Source organism: Tenebrio molitor, chromosome 4 (genome assembly GCF_963966145.1).
Source record: "Tenebrio molitor chromosome 4, icTenMoli1.1, whole genome shotgun sequence".
Classification (NCBI taxonomy): domain Eukaryota; kingdom Metazoa; phylum Arthropoda; class Insecta; order Coleoptera; family Tenebrionidae; genus Tenebrio; species Tenebrio molitor.
In genome coordinates this window covers 19,480,949-19,503,344 of record NC_091049.1, presented here as the reverse complement: position 1 = coordinate 19,503,344, position 22,396 = coordinate 19,480,949, and the positions used below count along the sequence as shown (strand labels likewise).

General features: G+C 31.8%; 1 protein-coding gene across 8 annotated transcripts in view; it reads right to left on the bottom strand.

Annotated features, from left to right (window-relative positions):
* Window positions 1-22,396, bottom strand: part of LOC138128364 (serine palmitoyltransferase 1-like) — a 165,727-nt gene that overhangs the window by 5,576 nt on the left and 137,755 nt on the right. The window contains exons 3-4 of one of the 8 annotated variants that reach the window (XR_011158616.1): window positions 22,147-22,255; window positions 1-21,919 (exon numbers count right to left, since the gene is read on the bottom strand). The exons of 1 other annotated variant lie outside the window; for it this stretch is intronic. The gene's annotated coding sequence lies outside the window, so the exon portion shown is untranslated. Of the gene's footprint in view, window positions 22,256-22,396 lie in introns of all 8 variants that reach the window. 6 more of the 8 variants (XR_011158619.1, XR_011158621.1, XR_011158620.1 and 3 more) reach the window with 6 other exon arrangements.

Genomic DNA, 22,396 nt, shown 5'->3' with positions numbered 1-22,396 from the left:
TTACGTTAATAAAATTCTTTATTAACCTCCGGGTTACATTTCTCTCGTCGAGAGCTATTTACAAGGTCTTAGACAACTAAACTTAAACCTAAAACTTACCCTAACTTACAAGCTAGCCTTAACCTAAACCTTACACTACCCTTAAATCTACACTTCACCTCACGGTGGTCCTTTTCACTACACGCGTCTCTCCACTAGTCACCCCTTGTCCTCGTCTTCGAAGTAAGTCTCGGAAAGGGGGACCACCACCGCACCACCTGCCGAGCTGGATCCTGAACCCTGGCCCGCTGGCTCTGACTTTGACCGCGGCTGCGATCCGCGGAGGATCCAACCGGACTACTCCGGGAGGTCTTCTTCCGGCTCCGACCCTCGCCGCCGCCGTCCTGTTACAAAAACGAAAAACAGCAGAGGCGAAGCAAGATAAGGACACAAAAAGTTGTCCGTCCCGATAACGACTCGATTCCTGCCGAGGTCACGGTATCATCGGGACGAACAACACATGTTCAAAAAATGAATGTCTAGGGGAAACACTTACCGAGTTCCTCCTTAGCACACTGAAAAGTCGGAGACGAAGAGTATAATGTACACTGTGCCAGTGATACTTATTAACACAATCTTTTAGACATAACCACGGTCTATTAAAGAAGACGTACATAAATTTGATACATCAAATTATCTTATCAAAAATGTTTATGAAATTCCTTTAATTAATAAAAAAGCATTAAGTTTGATGAAAAATTAAAATAATGGAAAAATTATGATAGAGTTTGCAGGTCTACGGTTTAAATTACTCATTAAAATTGTTGTCTGATTTGTTTGAACACCGGAAGAGTGTGCAGTGGCTGTAGCACCTTCCGAAGAAGGAAGAACGCAGCAAAGTATTGCAGAACGTTTTGGTGTGATGCAATCAACCATTTCAAAAGTCATAAATTCATAAATTGGTACCTAGAAACTGGAATCAACAAAAGACGAACCGGGTAGGGGCGAAAACGAATAACAACGGCTAATCAAGACAGATTTTTGCGATTACAGACGTTAAGACAGAGGTTTGTAACAAGTACTAGCCTCCAAGAAGCGGAAAATGTATGTTTACAATTTATAGATGAAGAAAGAAAAATGGACTTCGTTGCTGCAGTCTCTACATTTTTACAACTGAGCAATAATCCAAGTCCGGGGGGAGCAGCGATTCGGGAAGATCGACACTACCCTAATGAGTGGTCCTCCACATCAAGATTCACAGATATGTTTTTATTGTAATTCAAGGAATAGAGAATAAAGTTTCTTTGAGGTATAACGCTCTGATCAGCCAAGACACAATTAAAAGAGGGTTAGCAGAACATCAGCTACTACCCTTCCTGCTACCAGTCTACTTTTAACGGCAAAACATCGTAGAAACCGTTTAGAATTTGCCCATGCACATTTAAACTTGCAAGAAGCTGATTCGGCTAGAGTGCTGTTTACGAGACGAGCCTAGATTTTGTACATTTTCCAATGACAGGCGTATGAGGGTTTATAGACGACCAGGGGAACGTTATGTTCAATGTAACATAGCTCAGACGGTCAGTTATGGTGGAGGCTCAGTTATGGTTTGTGGTGAGATATCTTTAGAAGGCCGTACGGAGCTAGTAAGTGTTAATCTGGGAAGGTTAACAGCAGACAGATACGTAACAACCATTTTGGAAGCTCATGTTGTACCTTACGCACCTTACATACATATTGATGAATGGTAATGCCAGGCCTCACACAGCACAAATAGTGAGACAGTACCTTCATGAGGTTAGAATTGTTATTATGAATTGGCCAGCTCGCAGCGCGGATTTGAATCCCATTGAACATTTATGGGACAATATGGGGAGAAGCTTAAAAACCTTGCATCAACCTTTGGAATACGATCGATCAAAATGAAATTAGAACGTTGACATCGAGTATAGGTAGACGATGTCAAGCAGTAATTAATGTAAGAGGGGGAAATACGCGTTATTAAATTGTTCTTGTTGTCAAATTTGTTGAAGTTGATTTTGTTAAGCTTCAAAATACCCTGTATATTTCTGTTTATTTAATTAAAAATTACAAAATAAATGCTTTACTAGTAGAATGTAACTTAATTTTTGCGCAAAGGAATCCTCAAAAATGGGGCGCTTTTACCCGTTACAATACATAATTTAAAATTACAATTTACAGGCTTTTTTAAAGTTTTTAAACTGTATGCGTTAATTTTGCGACGAAGTGTAGGTACATGTATGCAGGGTGATTCTGAAATAAGTTTGGAAAAAAAATGTGGAGTATCCTTGACACAAAACAATTCTGCGTAAATGACTTTTGGAGGTGAAATCAAAAGGATGGAAATTACCCTATATCCTTGTATTTTCAACGCCTATGAATAAGGAACATTTTTGCGAATTTGTTCACTTCATTAGCAACCATGGTTCCAGCAACTCCACAATAAAGTCACTGCAAAATTACGAATTAAATCAATCAAATCTTGCTTAGAAAAAAGAATCAATAAGCACATGTGGAAATGCCATCGGTTAGAATACAAGAGATTGAGATTCAATGGATGGCAAGAGGTAACCAGCAACCAATCCAACAATAACAAATGCAACATCTAGAACAACTTGAATACCAAAAGAAGAAGAAGAACGATCTTGGGTCCATTATAACTATAAAACGTACATTCCACGTAAAAAAGGAATAAGGTAACTGCAGCCAATATGGCCAAGCGGGCAATATAGCCAATTCCTCGTATCTCGGTAATGTCTTAAACTGCGGCTAGATAACACCACAGACGTGGTAAATTATAGTTCAGAGACGCGGGTAAGTTTATACAAAACAGCGTTCCCAGGCAGTTAATATTAATGGCGAATTTCTCTGTTCACGTGTCGATTGTGAATTTTGTGCTATATGTAACGGGTGTTTTTTTAAATTTGGCGTCGAGTAGGCGTTGAACTGTCGATTGTGAACGCACTATACAGGTTACGGATCACGGATCAGCTGTTTAAATCTTACGCTTTTACACGAGTGGTGCGATCTCAATCGACTCTCCAACGCCTACTTCAACGCCAAATTTAAAAAAACACCCTTTATATGCTGCTATATTGGAGTAAAAATATACTACTATCCAAGTAACGTTCAAAAACGGAACCGTAGATGCACGAATAGAATTTGAAACTCTCGCTGATATACCTACAAATTCTTCAGCTTTTTGTTTAGTCTTGTACGAACAGTCCGTGAGTTACGAACATTTAACGGGTCGTGTAAGAATTTTGTAAAAAAAAATGTTTATCGTTGACGTGCAAGGTTTCCAATATGGCACAAGTAATTTCATATGTAAAGAAATAGCCATAATAAATACAATAAATGGAAAGTCTGATCATGCAATTTTAAAATTACCCTTCGATAAGACGTTATTTAATCGTCGAATTGAAAAACAATGGAACTGGTTAACGAATAATCTACATAGACTTCAATGGGATGGTAACTGGTATTGTAATATCAACTATGAAAATTTATCGAGTTTCATCGAAAATTTCATCAACAACAATAACAACGAAGACATTATAGTTGCAGTGGAAGGTGCTCAGAAAAAGGAATGGTTAAGTACGTTACTCAATATGGAAGTTATTGATTAGGAAGAAGATGGTTATCCAGCATTTTCAAATTTAAAAGAAATTTTTAAATCGTTTCACTGTCAAAAGCATTATTTTAATAATTTGAACTATAGCTTGGAGAACGTTTACAATTTATATAATTGGTGTAATTATTGTAAGAAATAAAAAAAACTTGTGTTGATAAAAGTGTCTTATTTTTTGTTTGTATGCCAAACTTGTGTTGATGATGATTGTTCACAACAACTGCTGTCTTCTTCTGCTTCTTCCTCTTCTTTTCCTGTTACTTCAGTAAAAACAGGTGCCTCTAAATATAATAATAGTCGCTTCACCTATCCGGGGACACACTGTATGTTTTTTCTTAAACAATTACAAAAATATGTTTGATTTTTCATTTATAAAAGGATGCTCATCTTGGTTTAGTGGTATCACTTCTTGTTTTACTTCTGATTGAACAAGTAACATTTTTTCTTCTACAAGAATGGCAACTACTCCATGCACGTTAATTTTTTTATTTTATTTTAATTTGTAAAGTCTTTATTAAATACTTTATTTTTAAAGATATGGAGTAAAAGACATTAAAATAAAAGGGAGAAAACGCTCAAAAAAAGTTTGGGAATCTCCCCGTTAAATATATGAGCAGCAAATTAGAATCAGATGAAGAACATGTGCACATTCTTATAAAAGCATTTTACTATCAGGCAAATTCAGCACAAATTTTACACAAATAACTCTTTATTATTTAATTTGAAATCATATGTTTCAAATGTATATGATGACAATACATATTACATTTTTATTAAGAAATTGATATAAATATGTACGGTCGGTGGACAAATAAAACTGGGACGCATAAAATTTAATCTATGTAAATCAAACCATTGAATTGTCAATATATTTGTCAGTGTCTATATAATATGTCATACCAAAGTTAACCTATTTGTGATAAAGCCGTAATTAAACGATACAAATTTGTAAATTTTGACTTATGTGATTGTCATTTTTGTCCCAGTTTTATTTGTCCATCGACTGTACCTAAGTGATTTAGAAATGATGTTCACTGTAACCATCAACTAAGCAGAAATGTTAAGTATGAGTGGCTCTGTTTAATTTTTAAATCGAAGTATTTTTTTTCATTAGCTTGTTTCTTTAATTGAGTGAAATGGGTTCCCAAGTTGTTAAAGCCTATTGCACCAATATTTTGAAAAATATTGTACTGGTGAGTAGATTAATTAAAACAAAAGAAGAGTATTATAAACATGTTAATTATTTAAGAAAAACCATTTTAATTCTTAACAAACGTGTTAAGAATTGAAGTGACCGTGTAAAAAGTTTTAACAAAATTGAGTCAGATCTATCTACGAGTATGTTGAACAAATATCTTCAAAATTTTAAAGCTAAATTTGGTGAAATTAAATATTTAAAAAACAAAGTACTAATTCGGCAAGATGTTGAATCATGTTTTAAAGGCAGAATTAAAACGGGGGTTATAACAAACTTGAAAATTTAAAACCCAAACGAATTTCTTAAAAAAGCTTTTCGAAGTTTTTCTCTAAGAATTAAAAATGAAGTAAGAACGTCTTTGTTAAAAGTAAATGTTATTTCAGCTGGATTATTTGTTAAACCAAGAAACGCAGAAACATCCTTTCCATATTTTGATGTAAAAATAAAAGATCATTGTCATTTTACTGGAAATTTTAGGGGTGCAGCACACAATTCATGTAATACTAATTATAAGTAATATACTGTACCAGTAATATTTCACAACTTGTCGGGTTATGACTTATGAGAGTCATTTTATGATTAAAGCACTTACACTGAGATTGATGGAAATATAAATTTGCTACCTTTAAATAAGGAAAAATATATTTCCTGTACAAAATACCAACATTAACCTTAGATTTTTGGACTCTTATCGATTTATGCCTAGTGGCCTTGACACATTGTCTTCAAACATAAAAAGTTATTACTAGAAAATATTACCACAATGGTAGTGAATGTAACTTAGTTGTACGAAAAGGTGTCTTTCCCTATGAAAATCTCGACTCTTGGGAAAAATTAAATGATACCTACTCACTTACCATCCCAAGAAAATTTTTTTGTAAAATTAACAACACTCAAATTTCTTGTGAAGACTACAAACGTGCTATTAATGTATGTAATCGATTTAATATTAAAACGATACAAGAATATGCTGATTTGTACTTGAAAACTGATGTCTTACGTCTTGTAGACATATTTGAAAACTTTAGGATGCAATGTTTAGAAACATATCAATTAGATTGTCTCCACTATTACACTGCACCAGGTTTTGCATTTGACAGTATGTATGTTAAAAATGACTGAGGTAGAATTAGAATTATTAACTGATGTGGACATGATTATGTTTATAGAAAAAGGGATAAGAGGTGGTGTTTCACAATGCTCCAATCGCTATGCTAAAGCTAATAATATAACAAATACATGGAAAAAGATTTCAATCCTGATGAACCCCTTAGTTATCTCATGTATTTTGACGTTAATAATCTGTATGGTACAGCGATGCGTTATCCTCTACCTTTTGCAGACTTTCATTGGATTGAAGATATAGATATTCATCATGAGAATGTTTTAAATCTTCCTGAAGATAGTGATTACGGACACATTTTTGAGGTAGAACATTCTTATCCTAAAGAACTGTTTAACACTCATAAAGATTTACCAACATTTAATTCCACCTGTTTCCGATTCAAATAATCCAAAATTGTTAACGACATTATATGATAAAAATAAATATATCATTCACTATAGAAATCTTCAGCAAGCTCTTTATTTAGGTTTAAAACTTAAAAAAATACATAGATGCTTAAAATTTAAACAATCACGTTGGCGGAAAAAATTTATTGATTTAAATATAGAATTGCGAAAACTATGTAAGAATGAATTTGGGAAACTAGTAAATTTTAATAAACCCATTTATATTGGAATGTCTATCTCAGACATTTCAAAAACAATCTTGTACGATTTTCATTACAACTACATATTAAATAAATTTGGAAATATATAGTGCTAAACTATTGTATACTGACAGTTTAATTTACCAGTTTCTTGATCATGATATATTATGAACACATTCAAGAAGATATTAATAGATTTGACACATCAGACTATAGTCAAAATAATATATGTATATCAAATTCCTTTAAAAAAATAAAAAAGTGGTTGGATTAATGAAGGATAAAAATAATGGTATCATTATGACCCACTTCCATTAGTCTACGTTCAAAAATGTATTCATTAAAATCATTAGTGAGCGATCAGGAAAAGAATGAGCAAATAGATAAATTAAAAGCTAAATTAGTTGATAAAAAACAAATGGAAAATTTTATTTCAAATTTAGGAGTTATCAAAAAGGCAAAGGGTATACAAAGCTCTGCTATGAACCAAACCAGTTTCAATGATTATTTCGAATGTTTATTTAAGAATACTCAAATCGAGATTTGTCAAAATGCTATTGTTTCAAAAAAGGATGAAGTTTATAACGTCCAACAAAAAAATGTTGCTTTAAGCCCCCACGATGAAAAAGAATTGTCAACTATCTTTACACGGACACTTTACCTTGGGATATTTTGACTGAGATCTTCTTCTGGTTTAATTAATTTACGTGAATTGTATATTTTTATTCAAACCTTACATATCGAATCATTCTTGTGGTTGGTGGGATAAGGTGTTTACAGATGGGAATAAATTTAAGAAATCAATTGAGTTGGAACAAAGAAGGAAAATTGTTACAACAACGTTTTTACTCATAGATTATAAAACGTCTGGTGAAACAAGGTTTTGTCACATTTGCAACAAATATTTTTGTTTCTGTGCAGAAAATTTGAAATTGTATAAACCCCCCTCAAGACAAATAAAAACTAAACAAACTTTTGATTTATTTTGTTATGAAACGTTACAAGACAATGAATACTACAGCTGACCAATCAATGTAAGTATAAAAACTATCAATTTAGATAATAATAATAAGAATTATTATTACCTAGAATTGGAGCTGAGACCGAAATCTATTTAGCTCCCAGATTAAAACGGAAAAGCAATTTCAAGTGATCACATCTGCACGATCATCTGAACAACCTCAGGTGGATAATTCAAACTTTGAAGAAATAAGTGATGTGTTAGAAGAAGAAGCACCATTGCAAGCATTACCGAGAAAATATATTAATGATATGGTCAAAGATGTATTCGATCATAAGTATGGAGTTAGATATGACGCCTCTTCTCAATCATTTAAAGTCGGTAATTCAAAATTATCTATTCTGAATAACGATCTAATTATACAAAATAAAACCTATAAAGGCGCCAAATGATTATACGAGTTATTATTTAAAAAAACTCCCACTAATTATACTCAAGAGGATCTCAAACACTATGAAGAAATTATTGTGAAAACAAATGCACATAAACGCTATTATCAAACCAATCAACAAATAGACAGTGGCAAATTACCAAAATATAAAAACATTATTGCACCGTTAGTATTAACAACTCGTGAACAAGAGGAAGAGAAACAATCAACATCGGGTCAAGGTTTATTAAAAGAAGTTAATAAGAATGCAATTGATTTAATCTATTGGGATGACCCGAATGAACTTGTGGGAAGATTACATTTATTAATAGCGTCTCAAGCAGCAGGCAATTTTAATCATAGAAACGAAATAATTAGTATCATCGAAGAATTACGTGAAGCAAATATTATAGAGTTAAAAAGCGAAAAATGGAGAATAACGGTTTTAAGTATATACTATGTGACAAAGAAAGGTAAACACTCTTTGATTGATCTTGATTTTCTGTTGTCATCCTACGACGTCCGGTGCCCCTAGCCCTGTGTTTACGGCCTTCTTGAGTCCATGCCTTATGATATCTTAAAATGGTGCGTACAAATCTGCCAGTTCTTCTGGCAATTTCTCTAACTGACAAACCTGCTTTTCGTAAGCCTACAATCCGCCCTTTTCCAAAGTCACTAAGCTGAGGAATGTGACCAAGTCTACGCACTCGCGGCATTTCTCGCCTTACATTTTTCAACAAATTTTCTAAAATTTAAAAGTAAATTTTTTCAATGTAGACAAAATTTCCTAACGTTTACAATAACCGAACCAGCAGCACAAAAGCCAGAATACTGCATAGATAGGGCTGTAAATTTAATCATTTCTTACCTGACCCAAAACACATTTGCCCGCAAAAATTTATTGAAATAAAACTATAAGTACCGGGTGTTTACCTTTCTTTGTCACGTAGTATATTTTAGTGGTAATCAATTGTTTCTCGAAATTTGTATGGGCGTTCCCGTTGAAAACGAAGACTGGCTCAGAAGTTGTTGAAAATATGAAAAAAGTGTTCAAACAGCAAAGTCTTAAAAACTTACAAACCGATATGGGAAAAGAATGTTTCAAACAAAACATTTCAATTATTATTAATGAAAAAATACAATATTACACAATGTATATAGTGAAAAGAACATTGACGAAAGAATTTAACTATCACGCACATTAAAGGTGGATTCATTTATTGTATAATATCGTACAAAAATATAATAATTCAAAACGTAGAACCTTCTGAAGAAACATGAAAAGAAACATTCAAACACTGTTTATAATCGTATAAAAATTGTAAATTTATCCTCAAAATTTCATGTAGGTGATCATGTACGAATTTCAAAAACTAGAGGAGTTTTTTAGAAGAAGTACATGCCAAATTGGTCAACTGAAATTTTTACCATAAAAAAAAAATCCTATTAACAAATCCAAACATATCTATTACAAGATTATCAAAAACAGGATAAAATTAAACATCCAGATGTATATTTAGTAGAAAAGATATTAAGAAGAACAATAAAGCCTTCGTGAAATGGTTGGGTATAGATCGACTCACAACAGTTGGATTGATAAAAAACAAATTGTTTAAAAAAAAAAAACACCTTATTGGTGGGGATATAATCATGTTTTATATAGATATGGTGTTAAAGTAATTAAGGAGAAAAATGATAAGATATTTATCTCATTATCATTAAGTTACTCCCCCATGGGATTAACACTAAAAAAGAAATTTGGTAATTCACCAGTTCGCTATATGCGAACGAAACTTGACAATGATGAAGAATTTAAAATATTGAAAAAGGTGGTGAAACGATATAAGTTCAATTTAGTGGACGAGGACCTTGAAGAAATGCATCGTCTCCAAACCAGCACGAAAAAACTTTACTTGGAGGAACCCTCGCAAATGAGTAGTGAGGATGATGACGAGGATGATAAAGTTGATTCGGAGATTCAAAATTTAAATGGACCCGTATCCCCAGATGGGCAAGTGCTTAAGTAATTTAATTAATTGCTTTGCTTAATTTTTACCTTTTCACTTATAAATAGGATAGAAGATGATGAATGGAATGAGATGAAAGCTGGTTCATGTCACCAAAATCATGAGGAAGAAGGTAAAAGAAAAAAATTAAAATCCTACAAAATATTAAATTAAATAAATAAATTTTAAAATATTTTTCAAATTTTATTTTGCTAAAATACGTGTAGTCTGGAAAAACATGACGATAATATTTTGCTGACTCTATTCTAAAAAAGTCAAAGGTGCATCGATATGATTTTATTTATGAAAATCATATCAGTTATGACGAGCATGAAATTTTACAAAATGTGCTAGTGGAACATTTTATTGACGTCATATTTTTTTAAATCTACAATATATACACTCAACTCTGCTGAAATACAACACAGTAAGTATCTGCACAATGGACGACATCGTACAGTGTCCGTATAATCCGTTTCATATGTGTTTGAAAACTAGATTGTCCAGGCATATGTGGAAATGCCACAATCAGGAGTACATGAGGGATCTTGATCTACAACTACAAGAACGGTTGCACCCTCAAGAGCAAGAATCGTGGGATGACGATAATCATTCCACATACGTTCCACCAGTCAAACCGTGGTGGAAGAAGACAGAGAAAAAAGAAGAAAAATCGGGGGTACATCCAACCCGTTTTTTTGACCTTTCGGGTCACATTTTTTTTTTTAAATTGTTGATTGCGATTTTAATGAAGAAAAAAAATCATATCAGTCACGAGGAGCATAAGGTGATGAGGAAATTACTAAAAAAATGTGTTAATTTTATCATCTATGTGTAATGGAACATTTTACAGGCCATTTTTTATAAATCTGCAATGTATATATATATACACTGCTAGTAAGCTGAAATGCATGCAGTAAGTAATCTGTTTTCAAAGTGACCACCATCTTAGTAAGTGAGAACAAAAAAAGTGTATTTTTTAAAAAAGGTAAGACCTTTTAAAAATATTTATCTCAAAATATGAACGTTTTTTTTTCTGTTATCTACAGTTTTTCTTCTACTATCATGAATACTAAAACTATTGATTCAATGGCTATCGAAACCGTCCAGAAAATTGAGATGGTAAGCAGAATCATTAAAACAAAAAAAGAACTACAAAATTATATTCATCATTTAAAAAAAAATATTTTTATACTCTCTAAATCCATTAGAACTAGATCAAGTTGTGTCAAAAACTTCTCGCGAATTGAATCCGCTTTGTCGATTTTAAAACAATATCTTGGAAAATTTAAACTTATGTTGAAATACAAACTAAAGAATAAAACCAAATGCAAATTAATTTGTCAAGATGTAGAATCTTGTTTCAAAAATCGAATGAAGACTGGCATTATAACAAACTTAGCATACAAGGATCCGAAAATATTTTTTAAAAAGTCTTAAAATATTTTTTTCTGACTTCTGAAAGCAAAAATGACTAACAAAGATCGTCATGTTCATCAACGCGCAATTCTATGTCACTATATTTCTCCCTTTCACGTAACCATTATTTTTGCCATAAACGTCGTTTCCTTTTTTGTTTCCATTATTATTTGCAAAAATTGTATAGTACATTAGAGCAGTAGCACTAGTAATAATAACTAATTTTCCTATAAAAACAGCATTAACAGTGAAAAGACATTAAAATAAAAGGGCGTGATAAAATTTTTATATCACTCAGTTATTCGCCAAAGGAGAAAACGCTCAAAAAAAAGTTTGGGAATTTCCCCGTTAAATATATGAGAAGCAAACTTGAGTCAGATGAAGAATTTAAGAAGCTTGAAAAGGTAAGACTTTTTAAAAGTTATTTTTATACTCTCTAAATCTATTTGAACTAAATCAAGTTGTATCAAAAACTTTTCGCGAATTGAATCCGCCTTGTCGATTCTAAAACAACATCTTGCAAAATTTAAACTTATGTTAAAAAAACACTAAAGAATAAAATCAAATGCGAACTAATGTGGCAAGATGTAGAATCTTGGTTCAAAAATTAAATGAAGACTGGCATTATAACAAACTTAGCATACAAGGATTCAAAAATATTTAAAAAAAAGTCTTAAAATTTTCTCTAATCGAATCAATGCTCAAGTATCAAAATTTTTAATAAAGGAATATTCACTAACCACAGAGTGGCGAAACCTCATAAATTCCTCACCACAAAAAACAGTAGTATAGATAAAAATACCAATTTGAATGAATGGTATAAATTACAAGTTGTTGATAAAATTTTAAACGATTTAGAAAAGTTCCAAGAACGTGATAGCGGTTGGACCCTTTCTGAAATCCTTTATATAAAAATTAACATTAACTCAACATTATGTTGATTTTCCGTCTTTTATAAGAAAACTAAAAGCATTATAAACGTCAAAAACAACGATGAATACTGTTTGTGCTCTAGGGCCTGCTAATGTAGAAAAAAATTGTAGTAGAGTATCCCGTTATCCACATTTTAGTAAACTGTTAAAATATGATGGAATAAAATTTCCAAATGCTTTAAAAGACATTCCTAAATTTGAAATGATGAATGGATTATTATCCATAAATGCTTTCACTATTAAGGAAGAGGAAATTTTACCTTTACTCTTGAGTAAAACTCATTATACTCACCGTATAAACTTACTTTTGCTTACCAACACCACCACCGAAGACGATGAATTGAAAACTGCTGATGTTTGTTTGTTTAATTAAAAAAAAATCATATCAGCTAATTTCTTATGATCTTAGCGCACGTGTAGTGTGGAAACATTACGATAATATTTTTGCTGACTCTATTCTAAAAATTTTCAGTCAAAGGTGCAGATTTTATTTATAAAAATCATATCAGTTATGACGAGCATGAAATTTTACAAAATGTGCTAGTGGAACATTTTATTGACGTCATATTTTTTTAAATCTACAAGATATACACTCAACTCTGCTGAAATACAACACAGTAAGTATCTGCACAATGGACGACATCGTACAGTGTCCGTACAATCCGTTTCATATGTGTTTGAAAAGTAGATTGTCCAGGCATAAGTGGAAATGCCACAATCAGGAGTACATGAGGGATCTTGATCTTCAATTACAAGAACGGTTGCACCCTCAAGAGCAAGAGCAAGAATCGTCGTGGGATGGCGATAATCATCCCACATACGTTCCTCCAGTCAAACCGTGGTGGAAGAAGACACAAGAGGAGAAGAAAGAAGAGAAATCGTGGGATGATGTTAATCATCCAACATACGTTCCTTCCAGTCACCCCCAAATGGAAGAACTCCAACAAACATATATATGCTCAACTCTGCTGAAATACAACACAGTAAGTATCAGACAATGAGCCAATAAGACATTGTAGAGTGCCCTTATAACAAGCTACATATGTGTCTGGCAAGTAGATTGCCAAGACACATGTGGAAATGCCACAATAAAGAATATATTCGGGATCTTGATGTGCAACTACAAGAACGGTTGCACCCTCAACAGCAAGAGGTAGAGGAATCGTGGGATGATGATAATTATCCTACATACGTTCCTCCAGTAAAACCGAGGTGGAAGAAGACCCAACTTGAAGAAGAGGAATCGTGGGATGATGATGATAATCCCACATACGTTCCGGTAGTCACACCCCCATGGAAGACTCCAAGAAACAAAAAAACCCCAATTGTAATTTGAAATAAAGAAATATATATATAATATTTGATTTCTAAATAATCTACACCTTCCCCGATTAGCATTTTTGCTGACGTTATTCAAAAATTATCAAAGTCAAAGGTACATCCAACCCGTGTGGTGTAACATTAATATTGACCTTTCGGGTCACATTAAAAAAAAAAAGCTAATGTTTGCGATTTTAATGAAGAAAAAAATCATATCAGTCACGAGGATCATAAGGTGACGAGGAAATTACTAAAAAAATTGTGCTAATTTTATCATATATGTGTAATGGAACATTTACAGGCCATTTTTTTCTAAATCTGCAATGTATATATATACACTGCTAGTAAGCTGAAATGCATGCAGTAAGTAAGAGAGAACAAAAAAAGTGTATATTTTTAAAGGTAAGACCTTTTAAAAATATTTATCTCAAAATATGAATGTTTTTTTCTGTTATCTACAGTTTTTTCTTCTTCACTATCATGAGTACTAAAACTATTGATTCAATGGCTATCGAAACCGTCCAGGAAATGCCAAATGCAAATTAATTTGGCAAGATGTAGAATCTTGTGTCAAAAATCGAATGAAGACTGGCGTTATAACAAACTTAGCATACAAGGATCCAAAAATATTTTTTTTAAAGTTAAAATTTTCTCTAATCGAATCAATGCTGAATTAGCAAAATCTTTAATAAAAGTTAATGTAATCTTTGCTGGAATATTCATCAAACCACAGAGTGGTGAAACCTCATATAAATTCTTTACCACAAAAAACAAGAGTATAGATAAAAATACAAATTTGAATGAATGGCATAAATTACAAATTGTTGATAAAATTTTAAACGATTTAGAAGAGTTCCAAGAACGTGATAGCGGTTGGGCCCTTTCTGAAATCCTTTACATAAAAATTAACATTAACTCTTATAATCCTATAAATGTTGGTATTTCAACATTATGTTGATTTACCATCTTTTATAAGAAAAACTAAAAGCGTTATAAACATCAAAAACAATGATGAATACTGTTTTTGTGGTCTGTTGTTTGTGCTTTGCGGCCTGCTAATGCAGAAAAAAATTGTAGTAGAGTATCCAGTTATCCACATTTTAGTAAATTGTTAAAATATGACGGAATGAAATTTCCAATTACTTTAAAATACATTCCCAAATTTGAAATGATGAATGCATTATCAATAAATGTTTTCACTATTAAGGAAGAAGAAATTTTACTTTTACTCTTGAGTAAAAGTCATTATACTCACCGTACAAAGTACTATAAACTTACTTTTGCTTGGTTTGTTCAGGAACTAAAAGCAATAGCACTAGAATTAAATAAAATATTTAAAAAGAAGATTGATCTAAAACCACTTAATTTGACTCAAGAAAATGATTTCAATTCAGCCACTACGTGTTACATTTGTGAAAAATTATTTGCTGGGGATAAAGTTAAAGAACATTGTCATTTGACTGGTGAATACGAGTATAGAGGTGCTGCACATAATTCATGTAATTTAAATTATGAAGATTCACATATGCTACCTGTAATTTTCCATAATTTATCTGCTTATGACAGTCATTTCATCATAAAAGCCTTAAGTACAGAAATTTTAGGAAAAATTAATTTACTTCCTATTAATAAAGAAAAATATATATCATTTTCAAAATACGTAGCAGGCGCAAAAATTAACTTTCGTTTTTTGGATTCATATAGGTTTATGGCTGAAAGCATTGAAAAATTATCATCATTTTTACCAAATGAAAAAAAAAGTATTACTAAAATTTTTTATTCTGATCCTGCGCAATTTGATTTAGTCACACGAAAAGGTGTATTTCCATATGAGTATCTTGATAATTGGGACAAATTACAAGATAACTGTTTACCTGAACGACAAGCGTTTTATAGTAAAATAACGTTTGGAGAACTTTCAAAATTAATACATTGCAGGAATATGCAGAACTTTATTTAATAACAGATGTATTACTACTTGCTGATATATTTGAAAATTTTCGTACAACATGCAGGAATACCTATCAATTGGATTGTTTACATTATTATACAATACCTGGGTACTCGTTTGATGCAATGCTAAAATATACTGGTGTTAAATTAGAACTACTAACGGACGTTGATATTGAAAAGGGAATTCGAGGTGGTATTTCTCAGTGTAGCAATCGTTATGCTAAAGCAAATAATTAACGATTACAATCCTGAAGAACAAACTTCGTTTCTAATGTATTTTGATGTAAACAAATTATATGGTGTAGCTATGAGTTTTGCTCTACCCGTAGGCAATTTCCATTGGATTAATAGTGAAGACATTTATAATGAAAATTTTATGAATATTTCAGCTGATAGTGATATTGGATACATTTTAGAGGTAGACTTACATTATCCCAAAGAAATTTTTGAATCTCATAAAGATTTGCCACTTTGTCCAGAGCATTTAGTTCCACCACTTTCAGATTCTAATGTTCCGATATGTCATACATTACTTAAATTTGCAGCAAGCCGTCAATCTTGGAATAAAAATAACAAAAATTCATATCTCGATTTCTTAAAAGTTATATTGACTTAAATACAGAACTCAGAAAACAAGGTAAAAACGATTTTGAAAAAAATCAATATAAATCAATGAATATCGCCAATTTCGGAAAAACAATAGAAAATGTTCGAAAATATAAAGAGGTCAAATTGGTAACTCAATGGTCTGGTAAATACGGAGCAAATTATTATATTTCTCAACCAAATTTCCATAGTGCCACTATTTTTAATGAAAATATAGCAATTATCGAAATGAAGAAATTGAAAGTACTGTTTAACAAACCGATTTTTGTTGGTATGTCAATTTTGGATATTTCGAAAACTGTTGTCTATGATTTTCATTATAATTAAATAAAACAAAAATTTGGAAATTCGGCTAAATTGTAGGATACTGATACTGACAGTTTAATTTATCAATTTTATGTAGATGATATTTACAAATATATTAAAAAGGATCTATATAAATTTGATACATCAGATTATCCTGCAGATAATGTATACGGTATACCACAAGCAAATAAAAAAGTTGTAGGCCTCATGATAGATGAAAATAATGGGAAAATTATGACTGATTTTGTAGGTTTACGTTCTAAAATGTATACATTAAAATTGCAAATTAATTCAAACGAGAAAGAAGATAAAACTAACGAGCTAAAAAACAAACATGTTAGTGCAGAGCAAATTGAAAATTTAATTTCAAATATGGGAATTACAAAAAAAGCAAAAGGAATAAAAAAATCAGCTCTAAAAAAAATTTGTTTTGACGATTATTTGCATTGCTTATTGAACAAGTCGAAATTGGAAGTTTCTCAAAATTTAATTAGATCTGAAAAGCACGAAGTCTATACAATTGAACAAACAAAGATCGCATTAAATCCTCACGATGATAAGCGAATGGTTAATTATTATTATACTGATACGTTACCCTGGGGATTTAATGATCATTGTTAAATATTTTAATAAAGATTACAACCCAAACAAAAAAAAAAATATGTTAGGTTTGTTATAAGTCTCTCTCTCAAGAAATGGTTTTATTTAAAAGTTATGTCTGATTTGATCTTATCATCTCAATTTTCTTCATATTTCTCAAATTTTACCTTATACAAGGTGAGTTTTTACATTTCTTTTCCAGTGTTTTTTGATTTTTTTATTTTTTATGAATTAGTCTTCAAAGTGGAAGAGAGTTTTTACAGAACAAAATCAGTTTCAACATTTGTAAATTAAACAAAGAAGAAAAAGAATTACTGGTACATTGTGGTGTTGTAACTGTGAACAACATTTTTGCTTTTGTAAGTTTTCACAAGAACTTAATAGGATTAAAGACAACGACAACGACGCCACCGTTGAGAGAATATTATATAGTGAAGAGTCAATTGAATATACACCTCAAAAGACAAGGTAAAAAAGTAGTATTCTACTACGTTTAGATAGTTATTTTATGTTTTTTACTTAGAAGTCTGACCATCGATAACAAGGTGAAATCCAACATCACTGAACAGGACACCAATATCTATATGTAGATCGTTTCAACCGGTTAGAAAGCAGTGAAATCATTGTGACTGTAAAAAAATAAACTTATGGTTTGGAAAATAAAAAGTGTATGTGGTGTGTGGACTGAGAAGGACTGCTGGACAATTCGTTTTAGATGATGTTTGGACTAGATCCAGTTACACTAGACTTTTATTTTGTAAGCTATGTTTAGATTTAAGAGTACATAAAGTTTATTTAATAGATTTCTATGACAGATTTGATGATGAATATGTAAAAGAGCTGAAATAAAATACCACGAGTGTGAAAAACATTTTTTTATTAAAGACCTGAAAATAGTATCATGATTCATTTCTTCTGTGCAGAGTTTGATCACACATCCAAACAGGGGGGGTTGTTGCTATCAACAACAATTACAAAAAGTCAAACATCCAGATATATATTTAATAGAGAAGATATTAAGAAGAAAGAACAATAAAGTTTTCGTGAAATGGTTCGGTTTTGATTTGACTCACAACAGTTGGATTGATAAAAAACAAACTGTTTAAAAAACACCTTATTGGTAGGTATATATTAGGTAGTGTTATATTTATTTTAAAATAAATATGTTTCTGGTTTCTGAACCGTTCGCAACAACACTAAAGAGAGAGAAAAAATGTGTTCCATAAAAATGGGCTTTCTTATTGGTACAGTAATTGTTATTTTTCTTATAACAAGCGTTACAAGTGAAAATAATGATACTCAAAGTGTAATTGTTTCAAATACAAGATTCCCCCTAGAAGATGGTACTTTTTATTTATATGAAGTGTATCAAGATAAAGTTGTTTTACGAGAATATCCTGCATTTTATTTTAACGAAAGTAGATCAATTCCACTAGGAAAACCAATTAAAAATTCACAAAAATATTTAATTGGACACGTTATAGGACACCATCGGGGTTATTATCCAATAACTCCATCAGAAAGGGGACAAAAACTATATTGTGGACATTACGAACTGGAACATTAAAGGTTTTTTATAAAATGTAATGAAGATAAAATTGTTACAAATTATTATTATTTTTTTATGATCCTAAATAATAATCAAAGTAATTTTCAACCTATATACTTACAGAAATCCATCTCCAAAAAATGTTATTTTCTAATAAGTTGTCGATCGAGATGGTTAACACAAAAATAAGTGAAAAAAACGCTTCAAGGTTTCAATTACGAAACGAATTAATCAAACAACCTATACAACGTGATGAAATGAGAAAAGTAATTGCTGTTTTTGATAATCTTCGACAACTTACGCAAACAGACATAGATCGAATTACAGATAAAGCTCACATGTCAAATAAATATAACGAAGTTTGTAAAAAGATCAGTCAACTACCTCGTTAATGGGGAGAAATAATGTCATAAGACAAGAAATTAAAATGATTGAGGCTAAGGTCTGCACGAATTTCTTCAGCCGCTGGTCACTGTCGATCGACTTCTTCGCGACCTTGAGGTCACCTTACCAAGAGATGCGGATGGACATGCCATCGAACTGTCGCAGAACCCCGCGTGTTATACTACTAACGTGTAATGATATAAAAAAGATCTAATGCACGCTTATGAAATGTACAAATGTCACCTCTACACCACCCACACAGTTGGCACATACATTTTCGTACACAGTTGCCATACTTATCCACAATCATTTTGAATCACCCACAATTTGAAATAGACAGGTGTTTTTTAAATGCTAGAACAAAAAAAAAACTGGAGATTCTAAAGAGTACAGAAAACCATTTTTTTAAATCTAAACCGGTAGGGAGAAACTAACCCTGTACATGCACATTCTACGACACAGACACAACTATAGAAAACAATACGTTAAACCATAGCAACCCGAAAATATAAGAAAATAATTCTCGTTGCTTGACAATTCCAATTACGTTTTTAATTACCTGTAATTCAGTAGCGACCTGACAATTTTAAACAAAATTTAATTTATTTTCATCTCGAAAACGAAAAGACTTTTATTAGATAATTTTTTGTGTATGAGTTCTAGTCATCCTCAACTGTTACCAGTCGTTTTTGGTACTAGTATTTAAAAAACACGCTGTATGTAGTAACATACTTTAAATCAGAGTTTTTTTTACCATTTTCTATACTGGGTGCCCCAAAATTCGCGGAACAACTCAATGAGGTAATGTCAATTCATGTTAGAAAATAACGAGAAAAATAATTAAAAAATTCTATACCTCTTAGATTTGAAGATATGGGGGCCCAAAAGGTGCAGCTTTGATCTCATTTATTTTAAATAATAAAAAAGATTTTAACTATTTGTCTTTTACTAGCCAGTGGCCTAATAATTTTGAACGATTGTGATCAGGTTTGCAATTATTTTCTCCATTATTTCCAGCATTTCCAAGTTACAATTTTATGTTCGTTTTACCTCAAACAGCGTACGGCAACACGGCTTTGATTTTTCCCTCTCATTTCCATGGATACAACAAAAATTAAATATTTGCAGACTATTGGGATGCATAGAATGTGTTTAAATGTTGCCACATTTAGTGTAACGAATAGGTCCATATCTTTTACAAAAAAGAAGATTGATTTTTTTAAACATTTTTACCTGATCTCTTAATGACTACTTAACAACGTACTACTACGTTGTTCCGCGAATTTTGGGGCACCCAGTATTTATATTAGAAATTAATAAAGAGCTGTATCGTTGCTTACGCATTTTTAGGTAGCGATAAAGTCTTTATTTTTTTATCGTACTATCTTCAAGGGAAGACGTTGAAGAAAAAATTTGGTAATCTACCAATCAGATACATGTCGACCAAAATCGATGACGAGGAAAAGTTTAATACTATGGAACTGGTTATACGAAGGTACAAACATAATTCTTGATGAAGAAGTGGGGCAAGAAGGTAATTTGTTGAAAAAGATATAGTTGAAGATCTCCATTATCAGCAGCTACAGATTTTGAATATAAGAATTGTCAAAATTGTTTATGTATAAATTTGACTATGAATATATGAAACTTAAATGAGGAAAATCTTATACTCAATTAAATATATTGATAATGATTTGTTTATTTTTATAATTCAAACGAAAGATTTCTATAATGATATAAAAGAAGACATTGTAAATCTCTGTGGCATTTCAAAAAAATCAACTTTAATGATTATGATAATGAATCGAAACAAATAAAATAAAACCTTCTGTATCTATTCTACAGATATTATTTTCAGTTTCTTGTAACAGTGCTAGTATTATTACACCGTCCTCATATGAGGTTAATCCAGAAACTGTAAAACATGTTGTACATGAAGCACTACTGCCTTACGAAATAAAAAAACTCATATTTTATTTTTATAGTAAAATAAATAAAATAATAAAAAACGTTGTACATTTTCAATATCATGAAGATAATATTTTTGCTGACTTTATTCTACAGGATGATCAAGAAGGACTGTTTAAGTTGGTAACACTGAATTGTATTTTAAATTGTATAACAGGAGTAACTTTCGGTTGTTGATGGCTTGCTGTTGTTAATGCTATACCTACATCAGATATTTGTCAAATAAACCAACAAAACATATCCGGTTGCAGTGTTATAAATAACCGAATTAAAAAAATTTCTTAATTGTACTGCCAACTTAAACAGTCCTTCTTAATCACCCGGTAAAAATTATGTTATTAGTCAAAGTCAAAGGTGCATCGATATAATTTTATTTTTGGATTGAAAACTGCTGATGTTTGTTTGGTAAGCTGATTTTAATTAAAAATCATATCAGCTATGAGGAAAATAAGGTGCTGCAGAAATTTACAAAAATGTGCTAATTTTTATTATCTAAGCATGTGTAATGGAACTTTTATTGACTTTACAGGTCATATTTTTTTAAATCTACAATATATATACACTGCTACTAAGCTGAAATACAACACAGTAAGTATAATCCATCGAAAATGAGCCAAGACATTGTACAGTGCCCCTACAACAAGCTTCATATGTGTCTGGCAGGTAGATTGCCCAGACACATGTGGAAATGTCACAAAGAACAATATTATCGAGATGTTGACGTGCAACTTCAAGAACGGTTGCACCTTCAACAGCAAGAGGTAGAGGAATCGTGGGATGATGATAATTATCCCACATACGTTCCTCCAGTCAAACCGTGGTGGAAGAAGACACAAGAGGAGAAGAAAGAAGAGAAATCGTGGGATGATGATAATCATCCAACATACGTTCCTTCCAGTCACCCCCAAATGGAAGAACTCCAACAAACATATATATGCTCAACTCTGCTGAAATACAACACAGTAAGTATCAGACAATGAGCCAATAAGACATTGTAGAGTGCCCTTATAACAAGCTACATATGTGTCTGGCAAGTAGATTGCCAAGACACATGTGGAAATGCCACAATAAAGAATATATTCGGGATCTTGATGTGCAACTACAAGAACGGTTGCACCCTCAACAGCAAGAGGTAGAGGAATCGTGGGATGATGATAATTATCCTACATACGTTCCTCCAGTAAAACCGAGGTGGAAGAAGACCCAACTTGAAGAAGAGGAATCGTGGGATGATGATGATAATCCCACATACGTTCCGGTAGTTACACCCCCATGGAAGACTCCAAGAAACAAAAAAACCCCAATTGTAATTTGAAATAAAGAAATATATATATAATATTTGATTTCTAAATAATCTACACCTTCCCCGATTAGCATTTTTGCTGACGTTATTCAAAAATTATCAAAGTCAAAGGTACATC